This window comes from Coccinella septempunctata, chromosome 9 (assembly GCF_907165205.1).
Source record: "Coccinella septempunctata chromosome 9, icCocSept1.1, whole genome shotgun sequence".
Classification (NCBI taxonomy): Eukaryota; Metazoa; Arthropoda; class Insecta; order Coleoptera; family Coccinellidae; genus Coccinella; species Coccinella septempunctata.
In genome coordinates this window covers 15967260-15986187 of record NC_058197.1, presented here as the reverse complement: position 1 = coordinate 15986187, position 18928 = coordinate 15967260, and the positions used below count along the sequence as shown (strand labels likewise).

Sequence of the window (18928 nt, the reverse complement as noted above, 5' to 3'; positions counted from 1 at the left end):
AGAGCTTGGACAGTTTTCGATACATTGCAGTTATTTTTTCAAATTCTTAGAAGAGTATTAGCCGATTCTATATTATCAAAGATTCACAGTAATATATCGAGTATACACACATACATATTTTCTTTGTATCGTGATACATGAATTTATACAACTTGGAATATTTCAAGGTTATGAACATTTTCAAGTAATTTTATTCGTTGCATATTTGTAAGGATGCCTTTTTCAGGTTTTAGGTCAGAGAGGGAGAAAAGAATGGAGCAGCCAGAGTTATGGAGTCGGAAATTTTCACATTTCAAAGAGCCAATTTGATGAGGACTGGAGTTGGAGTATACATAAACCTTATCAACGGCATAGAAAAAAATTTATTCTAAATATTGGGAACATTCATAGGTATGGAAATTGTTGTGTAATATTGAGTCGTATTAACATTTCTTCTTTCAGGGCTGGTCCACTATGAAGCACTGTTATCTAAGGGATTATTCTAGAAGGCGAGAGATTCAATATTCAGATGTAAGTCCATTATTTTCTCTCATCAGAAATTTTCATTCTAGTGAATGCTGATCTGTCTTTTAGTATTTCTTTTTCTTCACCTACTTTCTCATAGATTTAATCACATGAAAAATCAACAAATTATGTACTGTTTTCACTATACAAGAATGAAAAATATTAACTTACAAAATTCTTTGCAGATTACTACTTACGATGACTAATTGGTCAGTGATCTGGTTCTTGCGATGAGGAACATCCCAATAATAACTTGTAGGAAGAACCCAAAAGGAATACAAACTGTAAGGTTATATATTTCATTTTTAACGAATTGATAGATCGCACGGTAATTTCTCAAAATTTAACTTACTTGCGGCTTTTTCACTTATTGATATACTCAAGAGTGATATCGGTCACCTGAGACAGATACTTAACAATACTCACAAGTCACTTTTAGTATAACGACAGATTTTTGAATAAAATATAATTTTTATTTTCACTATTAAATATTAAATGTCTCAGGGGACTGATATCTCATTGTGAAGCAGTTAACATGTTGATATTTTTGACATAAAATAAAAAATTCAGTTTTAGTTTAGTACTCATTAAAAAAAATTCTTTTTTTCTCAAAATAGACATTTTGAGTGCATCACATAATTCGCTCATTGTGCTACAGCAACGTCATGAAATATTGTACAGGGTGTCCCAAATTCGATGTCCAGTGAGGGGATCTCTGAAACTAGAGATGGTGAGAACCATAGTTTCCTACGATTCTTCGTTTCTGAGTTATCAGCAAAAAATTGACGATTTCGAGAAGTTCTCGTAACTTTTTTGTCGTTGAAGTTACAAATCTGAAACTGGAACCTTCTACAGGCACTTTTTCACGTAGAATGCACTGAGGATCTCAAAATATTCTTCGTTTCGAATCATTATTATTATTATTAGGCGAACTTTTGTTCTTTAAATGCAAACTTTTATTGAATTTTTTCCTTTTTAATTGGAAAAAAATCTTTCGTCAATATATTCTACATATAAAAAAAGGTTCAAGATTCAGATATGTAACTTCAAAGACAAGAAAGAAACGAGATCTTTTCGACATCGTAAAATTTTTACTAATGACTAACAAAGGAAGATTCGTAGGAGGTTACGGTTTTCACCATTCTTTATTTCTATGAAATAGAGCTAAGAAATGTGTCATCTGTTTTCTTCATGCTCTTATAGTTTTCAAAATCTCTTCAGTTGACAACGAATTCTCTTTATCTTTCGTCAATAGATAGTATAAAAGCGCCTAAGAAGGTTCATTTTTTGGATCTGTAACTTCAAAAACAAAAAAGTAACGAGAACTTTTCGAAATCGTCAAATTTTTGCTAATAACTCAAAAATGAAGAATCATAGGAGGTTACGGTTTTCACCATTATTTGTTTCCCTGAAAAAGAATTCGGAAATGTGTCATTTGTTTTCTTCTAGCTCTTATTGCTTTCGACATGACCCCTCAGTAGACAACGAATTTTGCCCACCCTGTACATATTCAAAGTATTACATAGATAGTGTAAATCTTTTTGAATTTTATAGATTTTCATGCGAAACATTTTTGAGGAAATATCTGATTTTTATCTTTTAAAACATCATGACGTTGTAGCAAATGGGCGATTCAAATTCTTGAGTATTTTTCATAAGTTGCTTCATACTGGGTGTCCCAGGATTAATGGAAATAAATTCGGATATAGGTTCGTAATCTCAAAACTAGACAAAAGGTTTCTGTGGTGGTATGTTCGGAAACGCTTTTGTTGCTTCCAAGATGAAGTCAAAGAGTACTCTTTGATCTTGATTATAGATTTATTAAATTTTTTCCAAGTAGGACCAAGATTATGAAATGAAATATTGCTGGGGTATTTTTCGAGTATAGATGCTCCAAGAACTCATTTTCTGACTCATCCTCCATAGCTAGAGAGGGGTGAAATCGACAACCCCTTTTCATTTTCTACCATAACATTTCACAGATTTCGAATGATGATTTCATTGAAATTTTTTATTGATAATTAAGTTTTTTTCCTAGAAATGATAGTATTTACGTAAAAAATATGAATTTTTCGCTCTATTCTTGATCAACATTTCAAAATTTTCATGATCTTCTCTTGTTGCTTAGGATCGATCTTTTCTAATTTCGAATGTCAGTTTGACCCCTGCATAGTATTAACTAACGATTTAGTCAGTTAGTTAAAAATATATCGATGTGATGTTCAAGAAAAAGGATCTATATTTATACTCAGCTAAAAGATGATAAAGTTTCCAGAAAAAAATCATTTCAATGTGAGCCTTAAATGAAACTTTGTGGTGGAAAATGAAAAAGGGTTGTCTGTAGCTACGGAGGATGAATGAAAAATTGAATTCTAGGTGCATCCCTATTTGAAAAATATCACTGCAACATTTCAGTTCCTCTGAAGGAATTGAACAGAGCAATAATTAAGTGGTAAAATTTTAAAGCAACGGAGCGTTTTCGGGCATGACTGCATAGACACTTTTCGTCTTATTTTCAGGTACTGAACCTACATCCGAACTTATACCCGTTAATCCCGGTACACCCTGTAGAAGGAATGGGCTGTTTGAGCGTTATAAAATCTGAAACCTGCAAAACGAAACCTAGGAATCGTTGATTGAAGTATTAGTTATACCGGGTGTTTTACGAGCGCTTGGCCATAGCCAAATGGTAAATACAGGTCATCTAGGCCTCTTTTGTACTTTAGGGCCGTAAGTTTCGTAGATACTGGGTGATTTGTAAATTTCGGCCTAAATTTTTGATATCCGTAGCTTGAGAATGAGTGTTGCCATTTTGATGAAATTTTGTGGGCATGTGCAATTCCGAGATTATCACAACAGTACACAGAATATTGGGATATCAAAATCTCTATTTTCTAGATCAGTTGGAAGTTGGAAATTTTTCTTCATTCACTTTGCAAATCAATAGAGACACAAACATAAGAAATCATATTTCATTTTCAGATTAAGGTCCTGTTTTCAATTAATCGAAAGGTCTAGATGAGCTGCATTTATCACTAGTCTATGGCCAACCCCTCAATATACAGGGTGTTTCCTCAACATGGGGAATAAATTCAGGGTATTATTCTCAGAGTGAAAGGTCCAGCAGATTTTTGTTTCCAATAAATACAGGGCGCTAAATTTTCAAAAATAAATAATAAATTGCTCGATTATATCGCGAGAAGGGACTTCTCATAAAGGTGCTTATTTGGACTTCTCATAAAGGTGCTTATTTCACATTGAATAACTCATCTTTAGTAACTTTAGTTGCGTGTGTACGGGCATTGAATTTCATATTTTCAAAATAAAAAATGGTACGTACGCCAGTGATTTTTCCCAAAGTAGAATTCATTCTTGGAATTAATATTCAATTTAGAATATAAAAGAACTCTTGCGTTTTTTCTCTAAAAGATGTACATGTGTGGAAAAAATTTGAAAACGTTTGTTATTCAAAAAAGAAACCAGAGTAGAGCTTCTCAAATTAAGAGAATTGTTGAAATTTGTCATTTAGAAAATATCGATGAATATTTGTTATTTATTTAGAAAACATGTAACGCCCTGTATCTTAGAAACGAATCATTTCCGGACATACTCCTACAGGACTTTTCCTCCGTAGATAGAGGAAGGGAAAGATAACGTAAACAACAAGAAAAAGTGTGTCCAACATCTCTATGTTTATGTTTATATTTACTGTGCGTCTACTCCATCTTTGTTTACGTTTACCCCAATATTCGAATGTTCATTATCGTGTTTGTGAATTTGTGTTTGGTGCATAGACTTAATGTTTTAAGTCTATGATTTGATGTAATAGTGCTTCATTCGTTTTGAGACTTGTGTATCGGGAATTTCGTTGTAGACATGCCTGGAAATTGTGTAATTTGTGTTAAACAAAAACATGTTGATGTTGGTCACAGAAAGTTCTCCTTCGTAGCTGCGCAATGCTGTATTTTCTCTCTATCTATGTCCAAATCTCTCGAAGTATACCCAGAGTTTATTGCTTATGTTTAGGAAACACTATGTATATTATACACGAGGACTGTTGGTTAATATATTTCGAAGAAACACTCGAGATAAACACTTGAAATTTTATAGTTGAGCTTTAAATTCGTTCTCTTTCCCGTTTTACCGGAAATTATATCTACTTTCGTTTGTTTAATGTAACGCCCAGTTTTCTTAATCATGATCATTGAATTGCTTCAATGTTGATAACATTGAATTGATAACAACAACAACAACCGACAACAGCCGACAACAACCGACGACACCCGACGACACCCGACAACACCCGACAACTGCCGACAACACAACACCCGACCACACCCGATAACACCCGAACACACCCGACAACACCCGAACACACCCGACCACACCCGAACACACCCGACAACACCCGAGCACACCCGACAACAGCCGAACACACCCGACAGCACCCGAGCACACCCGAACACACCCGACAACACCCGAGCACACCCGACAACACCCGAACACACCCGACAACACCCGAACACACCCGACAACACCCGACCACACCCGACAACACCCGAACACACCCGACAACACCCGAACACACCCGACAACACCCGACCACACAACACCCGACCACACCCGAACACACCCGACCTCACCCGACAACACCCGAACACACCCGACCTCACCCGACAACACCCGAACACACCCGACAACACCCGACCACACCCGACAACACCCGAGCACACCCGACAACACCCGACAACACCCGACAACACCCGAACACACCCGACAACACCCGACAACACCCGACAACACCCGACCACACCCGACAACACCCGAACACACCCGACAACTGCCGACAACACAACACCCGACCACACCCGAACACACCCGACAACACCCGACAACACCCGACAACTGCCGACAACACAACACCCGACCACACCCGACAACACCCGAACACACCCGACAACACCCGAACACACCCGACAACACCCGACCACACCCGACAACTGCCGACAACCCAACACCCGATAACACCCGACAACACCCGACCACATCCGACAACACCCGACAACACCCGACCTCACCCGACAACACCCGACAACACCCGACCACACCCGACAACACCCGAACACACCCGACAACACCCGAACACACCCGACAACACCCGACCACACCCGACAACACCCGAACACACCCGACAACACCCGACCACACCCGAACACACCCGACAACACCCGAGCACACCCGACAACAGCCGAACACACCCGACAACACCCGAGCACACCCGAACACACCCGACAACACCCGAGCACACCCGACAACACCCGAACACACCCGACAACACCCGACCACACCCGACAACACCCGAACACACCCGACAACACCCGAACACACCCGACAACACCCGACCACACCCGACAACTGCCGACAACACAACACCCGACCACACCCGAACACACCCGACAACACCCGACCTCACCCGACAACACCCGAACACACCCGACCTCACCCGACAACACCCGAACACACCCGACAACACCCGACCACACCCGACAACACCCGAGCACACCCGACAACACCCGACAACACCCGAACACACCCGACAACACCCGACCACACCCGACAACACCCGACCACACCCGACAACACCCGAACACACCCGACAACACCCGACAACACCCGACAACACCCGACCACACCCGACAACACCCGAACACACCCGACAACACCCGACAACTGTCGACAACACAACACCCGACCACACCCGAACACACCCGACAACACCCGACAACTGCCGACAACACAACACCCGACCACACCCGACAACACCCGAACACACCCGACAACACCCGAACACACCCGACAACACCCGACCACACCCGACAACTGCCGACAACCCAACACCCGATAACACCCGACAACACCCGACCACATCCGACAACACCCGACAACACCCGACCTCACCCGACAACACCCGACAACACCCGACCACACCCGACAACACCCGAACACACCCGACAACACCCGAACACACCCGACAACACCCGACCACACCCGACAACACCCGAACACACCCGACAACACCCGAACACACCCGACAACACCCGACAACACCCGACCACACCCGACAACACCCGACAACACCCGACCACACCCGACAACACCCGACCTCACCCGAACACACCCGACGACACCCGACAACACCCGACAACTGCCGACAACACAACACCCGAACACACCCGACAACACCCGAGCACACCCGACAACACCCGACCACACCCGACAACTGCCGACAACACAACACCCGACCACACCCGAACACACCCGAACACACCCGAACACACCCGACAACACCCGACCACACCCGACAACACCCGAACACACCCGACAACACCCGAACACACCCGACAACACCCGACAACACCCGACCACACCCGACAACACCCGACAACACCCGACCACACCCGACAACACCCGACCTCACCCGAACACACCCGACGACACCCGACAACACCCGACAACTGCCGACAACACAACACCCGAACACACCCGACAACACCCGAGCACACCCGACAACACCCGACCACACCCGACAACTGCCGACAACACAACACCCGACCACACCCGAACACACCCGAGCACACCCGACAACACCCGAGCACACCCGAAAACACCCGAACACACCCGACAACACCCGAACACACCCGACAACACCCGACCACACCCGACAACACCCGACAACACAACACCCGACCACACCCGAACACACCCGACAACACCCGAGCACACCCGACAACACCCGAGCACACCCGACAACACCCGACAACACCCGAGCACACCCGACAACACCCGAGCACACCCGAACACACCCGACAACACCCGAGCACACCCGAAAACACCCGAACACACCCGACAACACCCGACCACACCCGACAACACCCGACCACACCCGACAACAACAACAACAACAACAACAACAACAACAACAACAACAACAACAACAACAACAACAACAACAACAACAACAACAACAACAACAACAACAACAACAACAACAACAACAACAACAACAACAACAACAACAACAACAACAACAACAACAACAACAACAACAACAACAACAACAACAACAACAACAACAACAACAACAACAACAACAACAACAACAACAACAACAACAACAACAACAACAACAACAACAACAACAACAACAACAACAACAACAACAACAACAACAACAACAACAACAACAACAACAACAACAACAACAACAACAACAACAACAACAACAACAACAACAACAACAACAACAACAACAACAACAACAACAACAACAACAACAACAACAACAACAACAACAACAACAACAACAACAACAACAACAACAACAACAACAACAACAACAACAACAACAACAACAACAACAACAACAACAACAACAACAACAACAACAACAACAACAACAACAACAACAACAACAACAACAACAACAACAACAACAACAACAACAACAACAACAACAACAACAACAACAACAACAACAACAACAACAACAACAACAACAACAACAACAACAACAACAACAACAACAACAACAACAACAACAACAACAACAACAACAACAACAACAACAACAACAACAACAACAACAACAACAACAACAACAACAACAACAACAACAACAACAACAACAACAACAACAACAACAACAACAACAACAACAACAACAACAACAACAACAACAACAACAACAACAACAACAACAACAACAACAACAACAACAACAACAACAACAACAACAACAACAACAACAACAACAACAACAACAACAACAACAACAACAACAACAACAACAACAACAACAACAACAACAACAACAACAACAACAACAACAACAACAACAACAACAACAACAACAACAACAACAACAACAACAACAACAACAACAACAACAACAACAACAACAACAACAACAACAACAACAACAACAACAACAACAACAACAACAACAACAACAACAACAACAACAACAACAACAACAACAACAACAACAACAACAACAACAACAACAACAACAACAACAACAACAACAACAACAACAACAACAACAACAACAACAACAACAACAACAACAACAACAACAACAACAACAACAACAACAACAACAACAACAACAACAACAACAACAACAACAACAACAACAACAACAACAACAACAACAACAACAACAACAACAACAACAACAACAACAACAACAACAACAACAACAACAACAACAACAACAACAACAACAACAACAACAACAACAACAACAACAACAACAACAACAACAACAACAACAACAACAACAACAACAACAACAACAACAACAACAACAACAACAACAACAACAACAACAACAACAACAACAACAACAACAACAACAACAACAACAACAACAACAACAACAACAACAACAACAACAACAACAACAACAACAACAACAACAACAACAACAACAACAACAACAACAACAACAACAACAACAACAACAACAACAACAACAACAACAACAACAACAACAACAACAACAACAACAACAACAACAACAACAACAACAACAACAACAACAACAACAACAACAACAACAACAACAACAACAACAACAACAACAACAACAACAACAACAACAACAACAACAACAACAACAACAACAACAACAACAACAACAACAACAACAACAACAACAACAACAACAACAACAACAACAACAACAACAACAACAACAACAACAACAACAACAACAACAACAACAACAACAACAACAACAACAACAACAACAACAACAACAACAACAACAACAACAACAACAACAACAACAACAACAACAACAACAACAACAACAACAACAACAACAACAACAACAACAACAACAACAACAACAACAACAACAACAACAACAACAACAACAACAACAACAACAACAACAACAACAACAACAACAACAACAACAACAACAACAACAACAACAACAACAACAACAACAACAACAACAACAACAACAACAACAACAACAACAACAACAACAACAACAACAACAACAACAACAACAACAACAACAACAACAACAACAACAACAACAACAACAACAACAACAACAACAACAACAACAACAACAACAACAACAACAACAACAACAACAACAACAACAACAACAACAACAACAACAACAACAACAACAACAACAACAACAACAACAACAACAACAACAACAACAACAACAACAACAACAACAACAACAACAACAACAACAACAACCTTGACCTGTCAAGGTACAATATTGATGTAACTTATGTTTCAGGTGAACAGGAATATTGGAAAGTAAAACAAAGAAATAAGGAGACCAGTTTATTGAGACATTATTACATTATGTGAGATATAATGGATATATAATGGAAGACTCTTCGGTGACCTGCACGGACGTCTGGATTCGGTGACCTGCACGAACGTCTGGACCCTGGGTGAACCTGAAAAGTAAGAGTTCCTGTTAGTATTGTTGTCATCTCTGCCCTGTTCAGATCTGTATCCGGACCGGGGAGAAGTGAGACCCCACGTCTGCCCTGTTCAGATCTGGATCCGGACCGGGGAGAAGTGAGACCCCACGTCTGCCCTGTTCAGATCTGGATCCGGACCGGGGAGAGGTGAGACCCCACCACCGCTACCCTGTTCAGATCTGGATCCGGACCGGGGAGAGGTGAGACCCACCGCTACCCTGTTCAGATCTGGATCCGGACCGGGGAGAAGTGAGACCCCACGTCTGCCCTGTTCAGATCTGGATCCGGACCGGGGAGAAGTGAGACCCCACGTCTGCCCTGTTCAGATCTGGATCCGGACCGGGGAGAGGTGAGACCCCACCACCGCTACCCTGTTCAGATCTGGATCCGGACCGTGGAGAGGTGAGACCCACCGCTACCCAGTTCAGATCTGGATCCGGACCGGGGAGAAGTGAGACCCACGTCTGCCCAGTTCAGATCTGGATCCGGACCGGGGAGAAGTGAGGACCCACGTCTGCCCTGTTCAGATCTGGATCCGGACCGGGGAGAAGTGAGACCCCACGTCTGCCCTGTTCAGATCTGGATCCGGACCGGGGAGAGGTGAGACCCACCGCTACCCAGTTCAGATCTGGATCCGGACCGGGGAGAAGTGAGGACCCACGTCTGCCCTGTTCAGATCTGGATCCGGACCGGGGAGAAGTGAGACCCCACGTCTGCCCTGTTCAGATCTGGATCCGGACCGGGGAGAAGTGAGACCCCACGTCTGCCCTGTTCAGATCTGGATCCGGACCGGGGAGAGGTGAGACCCCACCACCGCTACCCTGTTCAGATCTGGATCCGGACCGGGGAGAGGTGAGACCCCACCACCGCTACCCTGTTCAGATCTGGATCCGGACCGGGGAGAAGTGAGACCCCACGTCTGCCCTGTTCAGATCTGGATCCGGACCGGGGAGAAGTGAGACCCCACGTCTGCCCTGTTCAGATCTGGATCCGGACCGGGGAGAGGTGAGACCCCACCACCGCTACCCTGTTCAGATCTGGATCCGGACCGGGGAGAGGTGAGACCCCACCACCGCTACCCTGTTCAGATCTGGATCCGGACCGGGGAGAAGTGAGACCCCACGTCTGCCCTGTTCAGATCTGGATCCGGACCGGGGAGAGGTGAGACCCCACCACCGCTACCCTGTTCAGATCTGGATCCGGACCGGGGAGAGGTGAGACCCACCGCTACCCAGTTCAGATCTGGATCCGGACCGGGGAGAAGTGAGACCCCACGTCTGCCCTGTTCAGATCTGGATCCGGACCGGGGAGAGGTGAGACCCCACCACCGCTACCCTGTTCAGATCTGGATCCGGACCGGGGAGAAGTGAGGACCCACGTCTGCCCTGTTCAGATCTGGATCCGGACCGGGGAGAAGTGAGACCCCACGTCTGCCCTGTTCAGATCTGGATCCGGACCGGGGAGAAGTGAGGACCCACGTCTGCCCAGTTCAGATCTGGATCCGGACCGGGGAGAGGTGAGACCCCACCACCGCTACCCTGTTCAGATCTGGATCCGGACCGGGGAGAGGTGAGACCCCACGTCTGCCCTGTTCAGATCTGGATCCGGACCGGGGAGAGGTGAGACCCACCGCTACCCTGTTCAGATCTGGATCCGGACCGGGGAGAAGTGAGGACCCACGTCTGCCCTGTTCAGATCTGGATCCGGACCGGGGAGAAGTGAGGACCCACCGCTACCCTGTTCAGATCTGGATCCGGACCGGGGAGAAGTGAGGACCCACGTCTGCCCTGTTCAGATCTGGATCCGGACCGGGGAGAAGTGAGGACCCACGTCTGCCCTGTTCAGATCTGGATCCGGACCGGGGAGAGGTGAGACCGCACAGACGAGGACGGAAAACACCCAAGTGCGTGTTTCCTTCCTTGTCCGTCGCCCCGGCCATAGACGGGACAGACAGGGACGGAAAGCACACAAATGCGTGTTTCCCTCCTTGTCCGTCGCCCCGACCATAGACGGGACAGACAGGGACGGAATTCCCTCCTTGTCCGTCGTCCCGGCCATAGACGGGACAGACAGGGACGGAAAGCACACAAATGCGTGTTTCCCTCCTTGTCCGTCGCCCCGACCATAGACGGGACAGACAGGGACGGAATTCCTTCCTTGTCCGTCGTCCCGGCCATAGACGGGACAGACAGGGACGGAAAGCACACAAGTGTGTGGTTTCCCTCCTTGTCCGTCGCCCCGGCCATAGACGGGACAGACAGGGACGGAAAGCACACAAGTGTGTGGTTTCCCTCCTTGTCCGTCGCCCCGACCATAGACGGGACAGACAGGGACGGAATTCCTTCCTTGTCCGTCGTCCCGGCCATAGACGGGACAGACAGGGACGGAATTCCTTCCTTGTCCGTCGTCCCGGCCATAGACGGGACAGACAGGGACGGAAAGCACACAAATGCGTGTTTCCCTCCTTGTCCGTCGCCCCGACCATAGACGGGACAGACAGGGACGGAATTCCTTCCTTGTCCGTCGTCCCGGCCATAGACGGGACAGGCAGGGACGGAAAGCACACAAATGCGTGTTTCCCTCCTTGTCCGTCGCCCCGACCATAGACGGGACAGGCAGTCTGTATATACAGAGTGTTTCACCAAGACCGTTTCGTGAATTTCAAAGAAAAATCGTGATAAACACTTGAAATTCCATAGTTAAGCTTTGTTGGGAGAGATGAATTCTTGGAAAAAACGAACAGATTCGCTCGACCTCCGGTTTCGCCAGAAATTACACGACATTTTTTCAATGTAACACCAAGTTTTCTTATTCATAATCAGACCACTCATTGAATTCTACATTTGTCCGAAATCTTAGAACAATCTAAAAATTTTCTCAAATAGGGCATTATTCCAATATTTTGAGATGAAATTTACGAATTCTCTAGATTTCATTAGAAGACATACCAAAGCTTCTCATTGTTTTAAGTCATGAAATATATGATTCAATTGAATTTCTAATTAACGGAGAAGAAGCACTGGTATGTCTTCTTTTAATACAATCTAGAAAATTTGTAATTTCGGTTCGGGTGTTGTCGGCAGTTGTCGGGTGTTGTCGGGTGTGTTCGGGTGTTGTCGGGTGTGTTCGGGTTTTGTCGGGTGTGGTCGGGTTTTGTCGGCAGTTGTCGGGTGTGTTCGGGTGTTGTCGGGTGTGTTCGGGTGTTGTCGGGTGTGTTCGGGTGTTGTCGGGTGTGTTCGGGTGTGTTCGGGTGTTGTCGGGTGTGTTCGGGTGTTGTGTTGTCGGCAGTTGTCGGGTGTGTTCGGGTGTTGTCGGGTGTGTTCGGGTGTTGTCGGGTGTGTTCGGGTGTTGTCTGGTGTTGTCGGGTGTGTTCGGATGTTGTCGGGTGTGTTCGGGGGTTGTCGGGTGTGTTCGGATGTTGTCGGGTGTGTTCGGGGGTTGTCGGGTGTGTTCGGATGTTGTCGGGTGTGTTCGGGGGTTGTCGGGTGTGTTCGTGTGTTGTCGGGTGTGGTCGGGTGTTGTGTTGTCGGCAGTTGTCGGGTGTTGTCGGGTGTTGTCGGGTGTGTTCGGGTGTGGTCGGGTGTTGTGTTGTCGGCAGTTGTCGGGTGTGTTCGGGTGTGTTCGGGTGTTGTCGGCAGTTGTCGGGTGTGGTCGGGTGTTGTCGGAAGTTGTCGGGTGTTGTCGGGTGTGTTCGGGTGTGTTCGGGTGTTGTCGGGTGTGTTCGGGTGTTGTGTTGTCGGCAGTTGTCGGGTGTGTTCGGGTGTTGTCGGGTGTGTTCGGGTGTTGTCGGGTGTGTTCGGGTGTTGTCTGGTGTTGTCGGGTGTGTTCGGATGTTGTCGGGTGTGTTCGGGGGTTGTCGGGTGTGTTCGGATGTTGTCGGGTGTGTTCGGGGGTTGTCGGGTGTGTTCGGATGTTGTCGGGTGTGTTCGGGGGTTGTCGGGTGTGTTCGTGTGTTGTCGGGTGTGGTCGGGTGTTGTGTTGTCGGCAGTTGTCGAGTGTGGTCGAGTGTGGTCGGGTGTTGTCGGGTGTGTTCGGATGTTGTCGGGTGTGGTCGGGTTTGTCGGGTGTGTTCGGGTGTTGTGTTGTCGGCAGTTGTCGGGTGTGTTCGGGTGTTGTCGGGTGTTGTCGGCAGTTGTCGGGTGTTGTCGGGTGTGTTCGGGTGTTGTCGGGTGTGGTCGGGTTTAGTCGGCAGTTGTCGGGTGTTGTTGGGTGTGTTCGGGTGTTATCGGGTGTGGTCGGGTGTTGTCGGGTGTGTTCGGGTGTTGTGTTGTCGGCAGTTGTCGGGTGTGTTCGGGTGTTGTCGGCAGTTGTCGGGTGTGGTCGGGTGTTGTCGGAAGTTGTCGGGTGTTGTCGGGTGTGTTCGGGTGTTGTCGGGTGTTGTCGGAAGTTGTCGGAAGTTGTCGGGTGTTGTCGGCAGTTGTCGGGTGTGGTCGGGTGTTGTCGGAAGTTGTCGGGTGTTGTCGGGTGTGTTCGGGTGTTGTCGGGTGTTGTCGGAAGTTGTCGGGTGTTGTCGGCAGTTGTCGGGTGTTGTCGGGTGTGTTCGGGTGTTGTCGGGTGTGGTCGGGTGTGTTCGGGTGTTGTCGGGTGTGTTCGGGTGTTGTCGGGTGTGTTCGGGTGTTGTCGGGTGTGTTCGGGTGTTGTCGGGTGTGTTCGGGTGTTGTCGGGTGTGTTCGGGTGTGGTCGGGTGTTGTCGGCAGTTGTCGGGTGTGTTCGGGTGTGCTCGGGTGTGTTCGGGTGTTGTCGGCAGTTGTCGGGTGTGTTCGGGTGTGCTCGGGTGTGTTCGGGTGTTGTCGGCAGTTGTCGGGTGTGTTCGGGTGTTGTGTTGTCGGCTGTTGTCGGGTGTGATCGGCTGTTGTCGGCGGCAGTTGTCGTGTGTTGTCGGGGGTGGTCGGGTGTTGTCGGCAGTTGTCGGGTGTGATCGGCTTTTGTCGGCAGTTGTCGGGTGTGGTCGGGTGTTGTGTTGTCGGCAGTTGTCGGTTGTGGTCGGGTGTTGTCGGCTGTTGTCGGTTGTTGTTGTTGTTATCAATTCAATGTTATCAACATTGAAGCAATTCAATGATCATGATTAAGAAAACTGGGTGTTACATTAAACAAACGAAAGTAGATATAATTTCCGGTAAAACGGGAAAGAGAACGAATTTAAAGCTCAACTATAAAATTTCAAGTGTTTATCTCGAGTGTTTCTTTGAAATATTCTAACCAACAGTCATCGTGTGTAATATACATGGTGTTTCCTAAACATGAGAAATAAACTCTGGGTATACTTCGAGAGATTTGGACGTAGATAGAGGGAAGAGAAGATACCGCATTGCGCAGTTACGAAGGAGGACTTTCTGTGACCAACATCAACATGTTTTTGTTTACCACAAATTTCCCGATACACAAGTCACAAACCGAACTATCACACCAAACCATAGACTTAAAACATTAAGTCTATGCACCAAACACAAATTCACAAACACGATAATGAACATTCGAATATTGGGGTAAACATAAACAAAGATGGAGTAGACGCACAGTAAATATAAACATAAACATAGAGATGTTGGACACACTTTTTCTTGTTGTTTACGTTATCTTTCCCTTCCTCTATCTACGGAGGAAAAGTCCTGTAGGAGTATGTCCGGAAATGATTCGTTTCTAAGATACAGGGCGTTACATGTTTTTCAAATAAATAACAATTATTCATCAACGACAAATTTCAACAATTGAAATGAAATTCATTATTCGATTGCTCTACTCGAGTTTTTTTTTTTTTGAATAACAAACGTTTTCAATTTTTTTCCATACACGGTACATATTAGAGAAAAAAACGCAAGAGTCCTTTTATATTCTAAATTGAATATGAATTCCAAGAATGAATTTGGAAAAAATCAATGGCGTACTATTTTCTTTTGAAAATATGAAAGTAAAATCAATGCCCGTACAAACACTACTAAACTTGCTAAAGATGAGATATTCAACGTGAAATGAGCACCTTTATGAGGTGTCCCTTCTAACGATATTATAAAGAAATTTATTATTTTTGTGTGAAAATTTAACGCCCTGTAATTTGAAAACAAAGCATTTCCGGACAAAGACCAGCAGGGGACCTTTCCGACCCCAAATCACTCTGAGAATAATACCCTGAATTTATTCCCCATGTTATGGAAACACCCTGTATAATACAGGGTGGTTGGCCATAGACTAGTGATCAATGCAGGTCATCTAGGTCTTTCGGCCTGACTTTTCAATATCTCTCTCTGTAACTTGAAAATGAGTGGTTTCTTTTTTGATGAAATTCGAATTATTGAAAATTGGGAATTCCTTCTGATTCGGAATTATCAAATCCTAAGCAGAATGAAGGATGAGTATTTATGATTCCGTGAATGTGTTTTCTTTACAACATGAAGAAGTAAGAAATTCATATTAATCAGAAAATATTGTTATTTTGCACTTTGAATTTTTATTATGTGAATTGAATTCGAAGAAGGAAATAACATGTCATTCTGCCTAAGATTGATAATGTCCAAAGAATTCACATTTCAATAATACATTTTTTTAATATATTTTTCAGGAGGCGTGCTGGTGTGTGTTGATGAATCAGGATTAAAAAAAATGATTGAAAAGAGTGCTTTTGATATCCGGAATCCCAGCAGGTGATATTGAAATAATTGAAAACAGGACCTCAATCTCAAAAATTAAAATTAAATATGATTTCTTATGTTTGTTACTCTGATTATAGATATAAATTTATTGTAATACAATGTAAATATGGTTTGAATAAAGTTATTATTATTTAAAAAGAGTGTGATTTGCAAAGTGCAGATTGAATTTTTTAAATTCTGAAATTAAAGAATTTCCAACTGATCCAGAAAATAGAGATTTTGATATTTGAAAGATAAATCCCAATATTCTGTGTAGGTACTGTTCTGATAATCTCGGAATTGCATGTGCCAACAAAATTTCATCAAAATCGCAACACTCATTCTCCAGCTATGGATATCAAAAATTTAGGCCGAAATCCACAAATCACCCGGTACCAATGAAACTATAATGACCTTACGTCCAGTTGCAGGAAAGTCCATTAAGATTTGATGTCCTATCAAAATTTAAAACTGTCATTTTTGAAGGGGAAAATGGAGGATTAAGATTTTAATGAAGTATTAAATTTTAATGGACTTTCCTGCAACTGGACGTTAGAGTACAAAAGAGGTAACTTTTCTGAAAGACCTGCATTTACCATTTGGCTATGGCCAACCACTCGTGAAACACCCGGTATAACAGAGTGTCTCTGGATTAACGGGAATAAGTTCGGATGTAGGTTCAGTACCTGAAAATAAGACGAAGCGCTCCGTTGAAGATTTACGTTACTTTAAAAATTACGACTTGATTATGGATTTATTAAATTATTTCAAAGAAGGAGCAAGATGAACAACTGAAATTTTGCAGTGGTATTTTTCAAGTAGGGATGCACCTAGAATTCAGTTTTTCACTCATCTTCCATAGATACACAGGGTTAAAATCGACAACCCACCATATTTTTTTGAGGCTCATCGAAAAATATATATTGAAATGAAAACATTTCCTGAAAACTTTATTGCCTTTTAGCCGAGTATACCTAAATGATAGATTTTTAATATTATTTGGATGGTCTAATCGACATTCGAAATTACAAAATGTCGATCCTAAGCAACAAGAGAAGATCATTTAATGTTGTTCAAAAATAGAACGAAGGACTTATTTAATTTTTTTAAGTAGTTACTGTCATTTCTAGGATAAAAACCTAATTACCAATAAAGATTTTAAAAGAAATCATATTTCGAAGTCTGTGAAAAGTTATGGTGGAAAATATAAAGGGGTTGTCGATTTCACCCCTCTCTAGCTATGGAGGATGAGTCAGAAAATGAGTTCTTGGTGCATCTCTACTCAAGAAATACCCCCGCAACATTTCATTTGTTCATCTTGGTCCAACTTTGAAAAAATTTAATAAATCCATAATCAAGTTTTCATTGCTGAAGCAACGAAAGCGATTCCGGACATATCACCATAGAAACCTTTTTTCTTATTTTGAGGTTACGAACCTATATCAGAATTTATTTCCATTAATCCTGGGACGCCCAGTATAAAGCAACTTATGAAAAATACTCATGGAGTTAAATCGCTCATTTGCTACAACGTCATGGTGTTTTAAAGGATCAAAATCAGATATTTCTTCAAAAATGTTTTGCATGAAAATCTATAAAATTTGAAAAGATTTACACCATCTACGTAATACTTTGAATATGTACCGGGTGGGCAAAATTCGTTGTCTACTGAGGGGATCTCGAGAACAATAAGAGCTACAAGAAAACGAATGACACATTTCCGAATTCTTTTTCAGAGAAACAAAGAATGGTGAAAACCGTAACCTCCTATGATTCTTCGTTTCTGAGTTATCAGCAAAAAATTGACGATTTCGTAAAGTTATCGTTATTTTTTTGTGTTTGAAGTTACATATCTGAAACTCAAACCTTCTTAGGCACTTTTGTACTATTTATTTACGAAAGTTTTTTTTTCCAATTCAAAAATGGAAAATTCAACAAACGTTTGCATTTAAAAAAAAGAAAGTTCGCCTAAAGATTCGAAATGAAAAAATATTTTGAGCTCATCAGTGGATTCTACGTAAAAAAGTGCCTGTAGAAGGTTCCAGTTTCAGATTTGTAACTTCAAAGACAAAAAAGTTATGAGAACTTTTTGAAATTGTCAAGATCTCATTTTTTGCTAATAACTCGAAAACGAAAAATCGTAGGAGGCTACGGTTCTCACCATCTTTTGTTTCTCTGAAAAAGAGCTCGAAAACGTGTCAACTCTTCTACTCGTAACTCCTCTAGTCTCTGAGATTCCCTCACTGGACATCGAATTTGGGACACCCTGTA

At 43.8% G+C, this 18928-nt stretch overlaps 1 long non-coding RNA gene across 1 annotated transcript; it reads left to right on the top strand.

The window, feature by feature from the left end:
• Nucleotides 1-251: 251 nt before the first annotated feature.
• Nucleotides 252-9996, top strand: LOC123320461. The gene is made up of 4 exons (XR_006538761.1): nt 252-390; nt 442-510; nt 690-788; nt 9839-9996. It is a non-coding gene; the product is annotated as an uncharacterized LOC123320461 (long non-coding RNA).
• Nucleotides 9997-18928: the final 8932 nt, after the last annotated feature.